The sequence below is a fragment of the Siphateles boraxobius genome, unplaced genomic scaffold, assembly GCF_051911475.1.
Source record: "Siphateles boraxobius isolate OS27281-9 unplaced genomic scaffold, OSU_SipBor_1 5, whole genome shotgun sequence".
Taxonomy (NCBI): Eukaryota; Metazoa; Chordata; class Actinopteri; order Cypriniformes; family Leuciscidae; genus Siphateles; species Siphateles boraxobius.
Genome location: NW_027509141.1, coordinates 13,611,210 through 13,624,122, shown reverse-complemented (window position 1 = coordinate 13,624,122; position 12,913 = coordinate 13,611,210). Strand labels below are relative to the sequence as shown.

Below are 12,913 nucleotides of genomic sequence, written 5' to 3'. Positions count from 1 at the left end.
TAACAAACTATCATTTAGACGGAAGTGAATCAATCAAAACTAACTTTAGCTGGAAAAAACATTTTTCAAGAGCCACTATAAAACCAAACCAATCTCTGTTACCTTAAATTATATGTTTATCTCTGTAAAGCTGCTTTGAAACAATCTACATTGTTAAAAGTGCTATATAAATGAGGATGACTTGACTTGACTACATTACTATTACCATCACCATTAAATATTAGCTTTTGTTAACATGTTAACTTAATCTCTTGATTAGAATAAAGGTAATGCTGAGTTATTGGAATTATTGACAAGCTCAGCCTTGATGATACACGTGCAACACTAACCATATCGTTTTTTGTGTATTTAATTTTTCAGGGGATTGTCTGATATCCAACCATTTATTGATTTTTGTTTTATAACTATTGCATTTTTTGACCAAACAGTTATTTTAAGAACTACCTTTCTATCTCTAATATCTGTGTAAACTCTAGAGATGCGCGGTTGGTGGTTATAGCCGCGGACTCCGCAGATAAACCGCGGATCGGGCGGATGACGTGACGGAAAAAAATATTTTAATTAAATTTGGGCGGGTGGCGGGCGGTTACTAGTCTCGCGGCTGTCATCAGCAGCGCCTTGTACCAGCGGATGGCGGGCGGGTGCGGTTTTGAAAATTGGTCAAAAAAGTTGGTGCGGATGGATGGGGGACAGATGATGAATTTTGTGATGCGGTTGCGGATGAAATAATAGCCCGTCTGTGCATCTCTAGTACACTCTGTTCTACACCTCTTGTGTAAGTGGCAATCAATTATGGCAGGTAAGAAGCCAAGTTAATTTGAGCAGAACATGCAAAAACCTGCCCATGTTAAATATGTAATTAGACTTCTAAAATGTTCTACCTTTATATGTGAATGAATTTGTTGCTATTTTGAGGTATCTTATTTTCTCGTATACACTGCATGTTTAGGAATACTCCTTGCTTTTGGAAAAGATCTCATCTTTTCTGGGACAGGCAGTTGTCCCTACTGTACAACTGGGGTGATGTCAAGTCCTGAGCACTTTCAGGCAAAGAATGTAAAACATCCAATGGTATGCTTTACATTCTTTGCCTGAAAGTGCTCACGAATTGACATCACCCCAGTGATGGCCCCCGGTGATGTCAACAAACAACAAACTTGTAAAATGCATGTGTGCTTAGTACAATGCTTATGGACAATGGTAAGCATTGTACAAAGCACACATGCATTTTACAAGTTTGTTGTAAGTTAAAATATATTCAATTTCTCTTGTCTTTCTAGAAAAATATTGTGTTCCTTGCTTTTGTTTGAATACCCGACAACAAAAGAGGTGCCATTGGCATTGCACTAAGTGTCGGCACATCTTGTGTCGTGCCCCTGACCTACATAATCATAGTATGTGCAATTAGTTAAATTTTAAATCTTGTTTCGTTTAGATTTCATTCATGTTATGATTAACTCACCTCATCTTTTGTCCTTTTTGCAGATCTTTCAGTTACATGCAAAATTACCAGTCTGGTGGATACAGACTCATTTAGGAGGAGGGCACACTCCTGCTGGCTTGACAGTATGTATTTACTTTATTTTACACATTTAATTTAAATGTGGTTAAAATAGTAATTGAGAAATTTAATGGTATGGCTACATGGTCTTCAATTATTCTCTTTATAATCATGCTCATTTTTATGCTCCTCAAAATTTAAATATTCAGGTGTAACAAATTGGAGAGAGAAGTCTGTGGCATGTCAAGAATATTACCAGATGTACCCACTGCATTAAAATGTGATCACTGCTCTGTGCTTAATGACAAAATGCAATAAGAATAGTCATTCATGTGGCTGCATCCATGTGTACTGTTAATAAGGTAATTTGGATATTGTTACAATTTTCTTATGAATCCTTTAGGTTATGTTGGAAGAGGAAAACGAGCAGAAATGCAAGGCTTTTAATCGGGAAAACACCCATCCAGGGTTTTGCAGTGATTGGTGTCAGCTGCTGGAGATTGAAAATTTGTTTAATCCACCTGTCACGATTCCTGTCTTTTGTTTTCCTTGTCTTGTGTTGACTTTTGTTATTTCCTGTCCTGTGCCATGTTTTGTAGTCCTTTGTAGTTTTTCTTGTTTATTAGTCTCTCCAGGTGTTTCTAATTAGCCCCGCCCCCTTGTTATCTTGTTTGCCTGTGTATTTAAACCACTGTGCTTCAGTTGTGTTTTGTCGGTCGTTGTTTTGATGTTGCTGGTAGCTGTTCCGTGTTCCTGTCCTGACTCCATTGGATTACCTGTTTGTTTTATTAAAGTGCTTGCATTTGGATTCTCTCTCCGCTTCATTTCTACCACATCGTAACAGAACGACCGACCACAAATATGAATCCAGCAGCACGGATCTTGCCTGATCTACACAGGCTAGACCGGGAGTTTGCTGGACAGATCGCGGCCTTGGCCCTGGAAAGCCTTGATCTGTTCCAGTACACCTGGGGGTTTGTTCCCCTCGCTGCATCCTGCTCTCTGGGTGATGAGGCGATTAAGATGTGTTACCGGCTGGGGGCTAAGGAGGTCGACCCGAGGGAGCTCGCCGATCTCTCCGGTCTGGACTGGAGAAAGGCACTCTCCAGATGTCTGGAGAGCTTCCTCCCGTGGCACGCCACGTCATCACCTATTCTTCACGTTCACCACGACATGCCTGAGCTTCACCACAACATGCCTGAGCTTCATCCCCGACATGCCTGAGCTTCACGTCGGCCACGTCCGGCCAGATCTTCACGTCAGCCACGTCCGGCCAGAGCTTCACGTCAGCCACGTCCAGCCAGAGCATCACGTCAGCCACGTCCAGCCAGAGCTTCACGTCAGCCACTTCCAGCCAGAGCCTTCACCGCTGGTCCCGTCCAGCACAGAGCCTTCACCGCTGGTCCCGTCCAGCACAGAGCCTTCACCGCTGGTCCCGTACAGCACAGAGCCCTCACCGCTTGTCCCGTCCAGCACAGAGCCCTCACCGCTGGTCCCGTCCAGCACAGAGCCCTCACCGCTGGTCCCGTCCAGCAGAGCGCCCTCACCGCTGGTCCCGTCCAGCAGAGCGCCCTCACCGCTGGTCCCGTCCAGCAGAGCGCCCTCACCGCTGGTCCCGTCCAGCACAGCGCCCTCACCGCTGGTCCCGTCCAGCAGAGCGCCCTCACCGCTGGTCCCGTCCAGCAGAGCGCCCTCACCGCTGGTCCCGTCCAGCAGAGCGCCCTCACCGCTGGTCCCGTCCAGCAGAGCGCCCTCACCGCTGGTCCCGTCCAGCAGAGCGCCCTCACCGCTGGTCCCGTCCAGCAGAGCGCCCTCACCGCTGGTCCCGTCCAGCAGAGCGCCCTCACCGCTGGTCCCGTCCAGCAGAGCGCCCTCACCGCTGGTCCCGTCCAGCAGAGCGCCCTCACCGCTGGTCCCGTCCAGCAGAGCGCCCTCACCGCTGGTCCCGTCCAGCAGAGCGCCCTCACCGCTGGTCCCGTCCAGCAGAGCGCCCTCACCGCTGGTCCCGTCCAGCAGAGCGCCCTCACCGCTGGTCCCGTCCAGCAGAGCGCCCTCACCGCTGGTCCCGTCCAGCAGAGCGCCCTCACCGCTGGTCCCGTCCAGCAGAGCGCCCTCACCGCTGGTCCCGTCCAGCAGAGCGCCCTCACCGCTGGTCCCGTCCAGCAGAGCGCCCTCACCGCTGGTCCCGTCCAGCAGAGCGCCCTCACCGCTGGTCCCGTCCAGCAGAGCGCCCTCACCGCTGGTCCCGTCCAGCAGAGCGCCCTCACCGCTGGTCCCGTCCAGCAGAGCGCCCTCACCGCTGGTCCCGTCCAGCAGAGCGCCCTCACCGCTGGTCCCGTCCAGCAGAGCGCCCTCACCGCTGGTCCCGTCCAGCAGAGCGCCCTCACCGCTGGTCCCGTCCAGCAGAGCGCCCTCACCGCTGGTCCCGTCCAGCAGAGCGCCCTCACCGCTGGTCCCGTCCAGCACAGCGCCCTCACCGCTGGTCCCGTCCAGCACAGCGCCCTCACCGCTGGTCCCGTCCAGCACAGCGCCCTCACCGCTGGTCCCGTCCAGCACAGCGCCCTCACCGCTGGTCCCGTCCAGCACAGCGCCCTCACCGCTGGTCCCGTCCAGCACAGCGCCCTCACCGCTGGTCCCGTCCAGCACAGCGCCCTCACCGCTGGTCCCGTCCAGCACAGCGCCCTCACCGCTGGTCCCGTCCAGCAGAGCGCCCTCACCGCTGGTCCCGTCCAGCAGAGCGCCCTCACCGCTGGTCCCGTCCAGCAGAGCGCCCTCACCGCTGGTCCCGTCCAGCAGAGCGCCCTCACCGCTGGTCCCGTCCAGCAGAGCGCCCTCACCGCTGGTCCCGTCCAGCAGAGCGCCCTCACCGCTGGTCCCGTCCAGCAGAGCGCCCTCACCGCTGGTCCCGTCCAGCAGAGCGCCCTCACCGCTGGTCCCGTCCAGCACAGCGCCCTCACCGCTGGTCCCGTCCAGCACAGCGCCCTCACCGCTGGTCCCGTCCAGCACAGCGCCCTCACCGCTGGTCCCGTCCAGCACAGCGCCCTCACCGCTGGTCCCGTCCAGCACAGCGCCCTCACCGCTGGTCCCGTCCAGCACAGCGCCCTCACCGCTGGTCCCGTCCAGCACAGCGCCCTCACCGCTGGTCCCGTCCAGCACAGCGCCCTCACCGCTGGTCCCGTCCAGCACAGCGCCCTCACCGCTGGTCCCGTCCAGCACAGCGCCCTCACCGCTGGTTCCGTCCAGCACAGCGCCCTCACCGCTGGTCCCGTCCAGCACAGCGCCCTCACCGCTGGTCCCGTCCAGCACAGCGCCCTCACCGCTGGTCCCGTCCAGCACAGCGCCCTCACCGCTGGTCCCGTCCAGCACAGCGCCCTCACCGCTGGTCCCGTCCAGCACAGCGCCCTCACCGCTGGTCCCGTCCAGCACAGCGCCCTCTCGCTCTCGGAGACGGAAGAGGAAGAGGACTTCCCGCGTCCCGCAATGCCTGGAAGTCCTCCCTGTACTTCCTGTCAGCCCAGAGTCCTCGCCGCTGGTCCCGTCCGATCCAGAGACTGTTCAAGTCACGTCTGCCGATCCAGAGACTGTTCAAGTCACGTCTGCCGATCCAGAGGCTGTTCAAGTCACGTCTGCCGATCCAGAGGCTGTTCAAGTCACGTCTGCCGATCCAGAGGCTGTTCAAGTCACGTCTGCCGATCCAGAGGCTGTTCAAGTCACGTCTGCCGATCCAGAGGCTGTTCAAGTCACGTCTGCCGATCCAGAGGCTGTTCAAGTCACGTCTGCCGATCCAGAGGCTGTTCAAGTCACGTCTGCCGATCCAGAGGCTGTTCAAGTCACGTCTGCCGATCCAGAGGCTGTTCAAGTCACGTCTGTTCCCGAGCCATTCTGTGTGTTGTCTGTTCCCGAGCCAGTGTGTGTGTTGTCTGTTCCCGAGCCAGTGTGTGTGTTGTCTGTTCCCGAGCCAGTGTGTGTGTTGTCTGTTCCCGAGCCAGTGTGTGTGTGGTCTGTTCCCGAGCCAGTGTGTGTGTGGTCTGTTCCCGAGCCCGAGTGTGTGTTGTCTGTTCCCGAGCCAGAGCCAGTGTGTGTGTGTTGTCTGTGCCAGAGCCAGTGTGTGTGTGTTGTCTGTTCCCGAGCCAGTGTGTGTGTTGTCTGTTCCCGAGCCAGTGTGTGTGTTGTCTTTTCCCGAGCCATTCTGTGTGTTGTCTGTTCCCGAGCCAGTGTGTGTGTTGTCTGTTCCCGAGCCAGTGTGTGTGTGGTCTGTTCCCGAGCCCGAGTGTGTGTTGTCTGTTCCCGAGCCCGTGTGTGTGTTGTCTGTTCCCTAGCCAGAGCCAGTGTGTGTGTTGTCTGTTCCCTAGCCAGAGCCGGTGTCTGTTCCCGAGCCGGTGTCTGTCCCTGAGCCTGAGCCGGTGTCTGTTCCTGAGCCTGAGCCGGTGTCTGTTCCTGAGCCTGAGCCGGTGTCTGTTCCTGAGCCTGAGCCGGTGTCTGTTCCTGAGCCTGAGCCGGTGTCTGTTCCTGAGCCGGTGACTGCCGTAACTACCCTTAAGAATTTTTTTGGGGGGGGTAGTAGGTCCTCGCCATGGCAACTTAGGGGCCCACGGCCACCAGAAAGATCCTCACCGCCATGGCCACCCGAAGGGTCTTCTCCGCCCTGGCCGCCTGAAGGGTCTTCACCGCCCTGGCCACCCGAAGGGTCTTCACCGCCCTGGCCGCCCGAGGGGTCTTCACCGCCCTGGCCGCCCGAGGGGTCTTCACCGCCCTGGCCGCCCGAGGGGTCTTCACCGCCTCGCCCTGGCCGCCCGATGGGTCGTCTGCTTCGCCCTGGCCGCCCGATGGGTCGTCTGCTTCGCCCTGGCCGCCCGATGGGTCGTCTGCTTCGCCCTGGCCGCCCGATGGGTCGTCTGCTTCGCCCTGGCCGCCCGATGGGTCGTCTGCTTCGCCCTGGCCGCCCGATGGGTCGTCTGCTTCGCCCTGGCCGCCCTATGGGTCGTCTGCTTCGCCCTGGCCGCCCTATGGGTCGTCTGCTTCGCCCTGGCCGCCCTATGGGTCGTCTGCTTCGCCCTGGCCGCCCGATGGGTCGTCTGCTTCGCCCTGGCCGCCCTATGGGTCGTCTGCTTCGCCCTGGCCGCCTGAACTGCCTGCTCCACCCTGGCCGCCTGCACATCATGCTCCACCCTGGCCTTCCGTCCTCCCGCAGTCTCCAGGTCCTCTTCCGCTCCATGGGCCTGGCCCTCCATCCCGCCCCCGGGTCCGCCTCTGCTCCACCTCCCTCCTGGACTGTTCATGAGGAGCGTCTGGAATCCGCTCCTTAAGTGGGGGGCTATGTCACGATTCCTGTCTTATGTTTTCCTTGTCTTGTGTTGACTTTTGTTATTTCCTGTCCTGTGCCATGTTTTGTAGTCCTTTGTAGTTTTTCTTGTTTATTAGTCTCTCCAGGTGTTTCTAATTAGCCCCGCCCCCTTGTTATCTTGTTTGCCTGTGTATTTAAACCCCTGTGCTTCAGTTGTGTTTTGTCGGTCGTTGTTTTGATGTTGCTGGTAGCTGTTCCGTGTTCCTGTCCTGAGTCCATTGGATTACCTGTTTGTTTTATTAAAGTGCTTGCATTTGGATTCTCTCTCCGCTTCATTTCTACCACATCGTAACACCACCAGTTCCAGTCTAAAAGCCTACTTAATCATGGAACTAATCTTTATTTTTTTCTACCTAATCTTTAACTTAACAAATTCTTTCTATCTTTCTAACTTTGCTAATAAGCTAATAGAAGAGGTCAAGTCTGAAGAAGACCCACATCAATCTGTTTTCTGCTGACCAAGTCACGACAGGTTACAGGGGTCAAACACTTGTACTTTTATGTGTATTTCTTTAATGGATAAAGTGAACATTATCTGTACTACTTTCTGAGGAGGGAATGTTTAAGGATGTTTTGGTAGTCTGTGCTCAGGCCCTCTACAACTTTGGAGGAACTGTGATTCCCTTGTGCTTTTGTGTGTGTTAAATGCTCTGTGTGCAGGTCTTGTGTTAAATGCTCTGTGTGCAGGTCTTGTGATATGCAACAACAGACCCCGAGACGCATTTCTACGACCTCCGAGATAATCACCGGACCAAGTCTTGGACTCGGATGACAATTATCTTGATTAATGTCGACTTACCCTCCTATCTATCCATAAGTGTAGAATTGTTTAGACTTTGTTTTCTTAGCCAATCAGAAGTAGCCAACATGTATGTACTGATGTCATTCATGCCCTTGTAAATGGTATAACTGGAGTGAGATTTTGTGTACGGTAGAGTCTCTGGCCTGTAACTTCCTCGATGAAACTGCAAACTATTCTTCAGTAAATTTGTACTTATTTGATTGAACCTCATGACTCCTGGTCTTCTCTCATCATATCTGGTCCTGGGTCTTTAATCCCCTAACACAAGAAACATGGTAAATCTGGTTAAACCATTGGTAGACCATTTTTGTTAATGTAGCATGGGTAAATTTGCTAACCAGGAAAAAGGTGGATATATTTCATTATTTAACAAACATGTATACTCATTCATAAGTTACATTTATACACGTAAAAATTCATAATTTCAAGTGTAGCTTAGTATTTTTTTATTTTTTTTATTATGTCTATGATCTTCGTAACTTGATTTTAATCAAATAATATAAAATAATTACTAATAGATGTATTTTATGTAAATAAGTACTAAAATTATATATGAATTGATATAATAATTTATTTCCCTGACTAAAAGCGGCATACACCTCCGACTTACGGTTACTAGCGGCAGCTGACGTCCGATTTTATTGGCAGGTTCAGTCAGCTGCCAGTGGCAGCTACTTCCTGCTGCCAGCTGCCGATTTTTTCACTGAACCCCCTCTCAGACCTCGTGCTCGCAGAACAGTACTGGCAACATCTGGAGGTGACTGAGGTTTGTCTAAAAAGTCACTAGATTTGTCGCAAGTCGCTTTTTTGAAAAAATGTCGCTGAAGGGTTCTGAAAAGTCGCTAAAAAACAAAGGCACTAAGTTGGCAACACTGTGAAAAACGCGCGGACCTGTGATTCCGCTTTGCGAATTGCAAATCAAGCAGTGATTGACAGCACTCTGATCCAATGGCATTGGGCATTGTCAGGTTGACAGTAAATCTAGCCCAATGATGTTTGGGGTTGCACCAGTGGGGGCCAGTGCCACGCCGTGCCACCCTTCTAGACATGCCCCTGAATCTTAACAAACTTGTCAGTCTTGATCATTAGACAGAGGCAATTGACTAATACCTTATTTCTAAAAGTATGCTATTTAGTCTCCATAGATCTGTACACACTTAATTAAGGCATAATTAAGTACTCTACACTACATGTAATCAGAGATCATAACTATTACCATAGAAATAAGCTGACCATCCTAACTTCCTCTAATGGTAACTTTATTGAGAGTGGATCCAACAATGGATGTCTATTTATTGTAGCAGAAGCGCAACAAAATAATGCTTAACAAAAAACAAAGCGAAGATGATGAACTAACGACAAGGAAGCACAAAAATGAACATACACAAAAGTAAATACAAACAAGAGGTGGTTGTTAGTTCCCTATCACAGAGTCCTGCACGTTTCCATTTTTGGAGACCCGCCCCCACCCGTACCCGCAAAGTTCAGCACCAGATCCGACCCGTCACCCGTGATAATATCAAAATTAAATCCGCACCCGCCCAGACCCGTTAATATTTGGCCCATTACCCGACCCGTGCCCGCAATTAATCACACACGCTAAAATCATTCCAATTAAAGTGCTTTATTTTTTGTCTCGCACCTCTCTCAACATCACAATAGCCTCATGAATGGGCTAATGAAACTGGCTAAAGTGCGCTTTGTTTTGCGCCATTCAAGTAGCTTACATCGGCACCTAAATAGGCTATGGAACCTGATAACTCAAATAGACCTATTAATGGGGGGGGGGGGGGGGGGGGACGAGACCAAAAATAAAACCTACCTGAGCCTGTCGCTCACAAACAATAGCCTATTTGTCAAGCCTCGTTGTCAACAATTTTATATACTCTACTAGCCAACTTTAATTTTACTTCATCCATAGCTACTCCTGCAATGCTCCAACTAGGCTACGAGAAGCATCAACGAAAGTCGCACTGTCGCAGTGCTGACGTGATGGGTCCAAAGGTCATATCGTTGTTGCGTATGTGTATGTGCGGTTTGCAGGACTCTGCCCTATCAGTCGGTCACTCTCGTTGCAGGACCCGTTGCAGGACTCTGCCCTATCAGTCGGTAACTCTCGGCGTACATCATGACCGACGAATAGGAATCTAGATAGAGAGGCCAATCTACTTCGAGTGAAACTAAACAAGCCAATGCACATTGGCATGCAATCATTTGCAACAGCTGTTCAGCCACGCAGCGCGGGTATATAATGAGCAGCAGGTGCGATTGCACTTCAGCTTTTTGCTTCGGATCCGAGCGTTTCGATGCTGTTTAATCTACTGAGTGATCAAACAACGAGCAAGCTCTTCAGGAGTATATCTCGTGTCTGGTACTATACAGTGCGGCAGTGTGGTCGACTTTCTTTCTTTCTCTCTTCTATGTCTTTTGTTTTTGTGTTACTGAGCCAAACAAAAAGGCTGTTTTTACATCTGGTAATGGTGCGCCAAGAGCGCTGAATAGCCGTTCTTACGGCTGGTAAGACCGAAGTGAAAAGAGACTTAAGGTTTCACGTTTCCTGTCTGTGTCCGCTGCGAGCTTCAGCACCAAGGAGAGCATTCCTCATGATCACGTCGGCACGCCGGTCGACTCTTCTTTCTCCGGAAAGCTTGTAAAAGCACAGCTGCAGGTCTGCTCGACACTCTCGGAGACCGTGGAGATCAGCGGAGAGCTTCCGGTTTCTCGCTCCTCAGTGTGTTGTGTGCCGTCGAGCTGCCGAGCTGCAGCGCAGGTTGTCACGGCAGCCCAGCACTCGTTGTGTCTATTCTCCGTTGTAGCACCCTCCCTAGTGGCCACCAGGAGAGGTCTACTTCAGTAGAATAGCTTGTGTGATCTGAGAGCTGGGGGCTCTTCCTTCGGGGAACCAACCCCCTAGAGCCCCTCCCAATCTAGCGCATCACAAGCTGTGTAGCTTCTGAATGGGATTGCTGGTTCTTCAAAAAAAAAAAAAAAAATGGGGGAACGTAGCGTTTCATTCAGGGCTCCAGCTGAGGACAGATGTCGATTGCTGTAACGGAGAGATGGGCTGTTTCGCTCTGGAAATAAGGATGATGCTGAGTTCCCACTCTAATAGTGTGTGGATCAAATTCAGAGCTGACAGCCATGCTTTCCCGGGTCTTCTCGGATGTGCATTGAAAACTTAGCAGAATGGAGCTATATTGGTGCCAAAATATGGAACGTTAAAAGCATTCCAAATTCTGCATAAAAGTTTTCACCTCTCTCACTACCCTCTACAATGGGTTGGCTGTGCCTCTGGCAGGCCACCTCCATCCTGCATGTGAGGCCAAGGCACTCTTATTGCAAGACAGTAGTTCTGAGCCGGGGTTGAGCTGCGCTTGTTGAATGACTATGATCAAGTCACAGTGCAGGCCCTCGGTCAGACGATGTACACCTTGGTGGTCCAGAAGCGCCCCTGGCTGTCCTTGCAGAGGTGCGAGAGGTCATCAAAATACGCTTTCTCGATGCTCCCATCTCACAAAGTGGCCTTTTTGGCGACACTGTTGAGGACTGGCCCAACAGTTCTCCGCAGTCAGTAGCAGACTGAAGCACTTTCCCCGACGTACCAACAGAGTGCCTCGAGGGCCTCTCCTCAGTCTACTCATTGCCAAGGGTGTAATCTCCTGCAAAAAACAAACAAAAAAACCCTCAGGCACAGCCTGCTCTACTGTGTCCGCCGCAGGAGGATGACACCGCCTATCTCAGCCGCTGTTTAAGTGGTCGTTGAAACAATCACCCCTGAGACAGATGACCCGGAGATGGGTGGAGCTGATCTCCCCCGGTGAAGGGCCGGGCAGCGAAACTTTTGAGTCAAAATTCTGTTCCGCCACTGGAGTCACAGTGGTACCTAAATTCTCTCCCTCTCTCTCAAAAAAAAGAGCAGTTCCTCTATCTCTGGGTCTGAAGAGGGCCTGGAGAGGAGTGGGAGGAGAGAATCCTCACCACTCTCATCCGCCTCTTCTGTCGCCAGTGTTGAAGATTTTATTAGTTAGAAAATAAGTAATTTAGCTATATATTTATACACAATTATTTCCTCTCTTTGTGACTTTGGATCTCCTTTACTCTCTGTGTGACTTTGAATTACCTCTGTGAGTGATTTTTGATAGGCCTGGAATGTTGTTTGCTGCAGAAAATTCTATTTTAAGAAGTCACGTGGGAAAAGACCTTCACCACAAATAATCTATAGGTTTGTGACCATCTTGGTCGAAAGGCTTGGTATATAAGGTAGAATGAGAAAGACCTCGGGAGCGTGTCTTCTGCAGAGAACGTTAGGCTTTGTTTGTTGGAAAATAAAGTCTGTTATTTCTGAAATCCAAGATCTCTGAAGTTATTTCTACAAAGACTGAAAACCACAACATTTGGCACCCCAGATGGGACGTCCGTAGGGGCTGGTGACGAACCGTGGTGGGCTTCGCTGGACGAGCAACACAAACAAAAAGTGGCCACAAGGTAAGCAATTTTTGCTTATAGTTTGTGTGGTTCGCCCGGATATTTGCCCTTTACGGTGAGACACTTAAAAAAAGCTTCTCCAAAATTAAAGAACTACATATTTTAAACAGAGGTCTCTGATTTCTAAATAATTGCATGCAGTGTGATGTCTAATAAGAAGGCCTTGGGGATATAAGATAAATTGTAAAAATGGAGCTCTCGTTTGCCAGTGTTTATGTAATCTGATGCAGGTTGTATAAATATTGGTATTAATTTGGCACTATAAAGGGTTTATCGCACTTGTTAAGGATAACAAGTTTAAATGATAAGATTATTATTACTGGTAAGGCTATCAGGATTTATATTTACTGTTAAGGATAATGGTTATTGTTAATGATTAAGGTAAATCATTTTCTGCTCGTTAAGGATAATGAGTATACTGATAAGGTTATCAGTTTTATCTGTGTTTCTTATTAAGGTTAATAAGATAGCATGCGCATAGATAAGTTTAGCTTCTGGTTACCGCATTGTTATAGGTATGACGATGGCCTGCTCAGGGAAGCTAAAGTGAATCGCAGAGGACTGTGATAATTTTAAAGTTATTTTTCGCTGTGTCAGTAAGTGTTATAGTTTAAAGAGTGTTCTTTCAGTGAGTAAAACTGACAGGGAGTGGAGTAAGACTAGCTTGTGTGTATGTGTGTGTGTGGATGAGCTCTGGGTGTCAGTGGTAAAAAATAAGCTCTGCTCCTTGTGAACTTTGATCCCTTGCTGACCGTCACAGACTGCGGTCTGGTGGTGAGGT

The 12,913-nt window shown here is 50.4% G+C and overlaps 1 protein-coding gene and 1 long non-coding RNA gene across 3 annotated transcripts in view; one reads left to right on the top strand and one right to left on the bottom strand.

Moving 5' to 3' along the window:
- The window catches only part of LOC143712061 (bactericidal permeability-increasing protein-like), a gene marked incomplete at its 5' end in the record, with an annotated part of 97,925 nt that overhangs the window by 33,457 nt on the left and 51,555 nt on the right, over positions 1-12,913 (bottom strand).
- On the top strand, positions 782-2,019 carry LOC143711450 (uncharacterized). Of its 2 annotated transcripts, none has more exons than XR_013194848.1 (4): positions 782-1,047; positions 1,281-1,394; positions 1,486-1,566; positions 1,905-2,019. It is a non-coding gene; the product is annotated as an uncharacterized LOC143711450 (long non-coding RNA). The 2 variants fall into 2 exon arrangements; XR_013194847.1 differs by lacking the exon at positions 1,905-2,019 and adding an exon at positions 1,711-1,774 and having other exon boundaries at positions 934-1,047.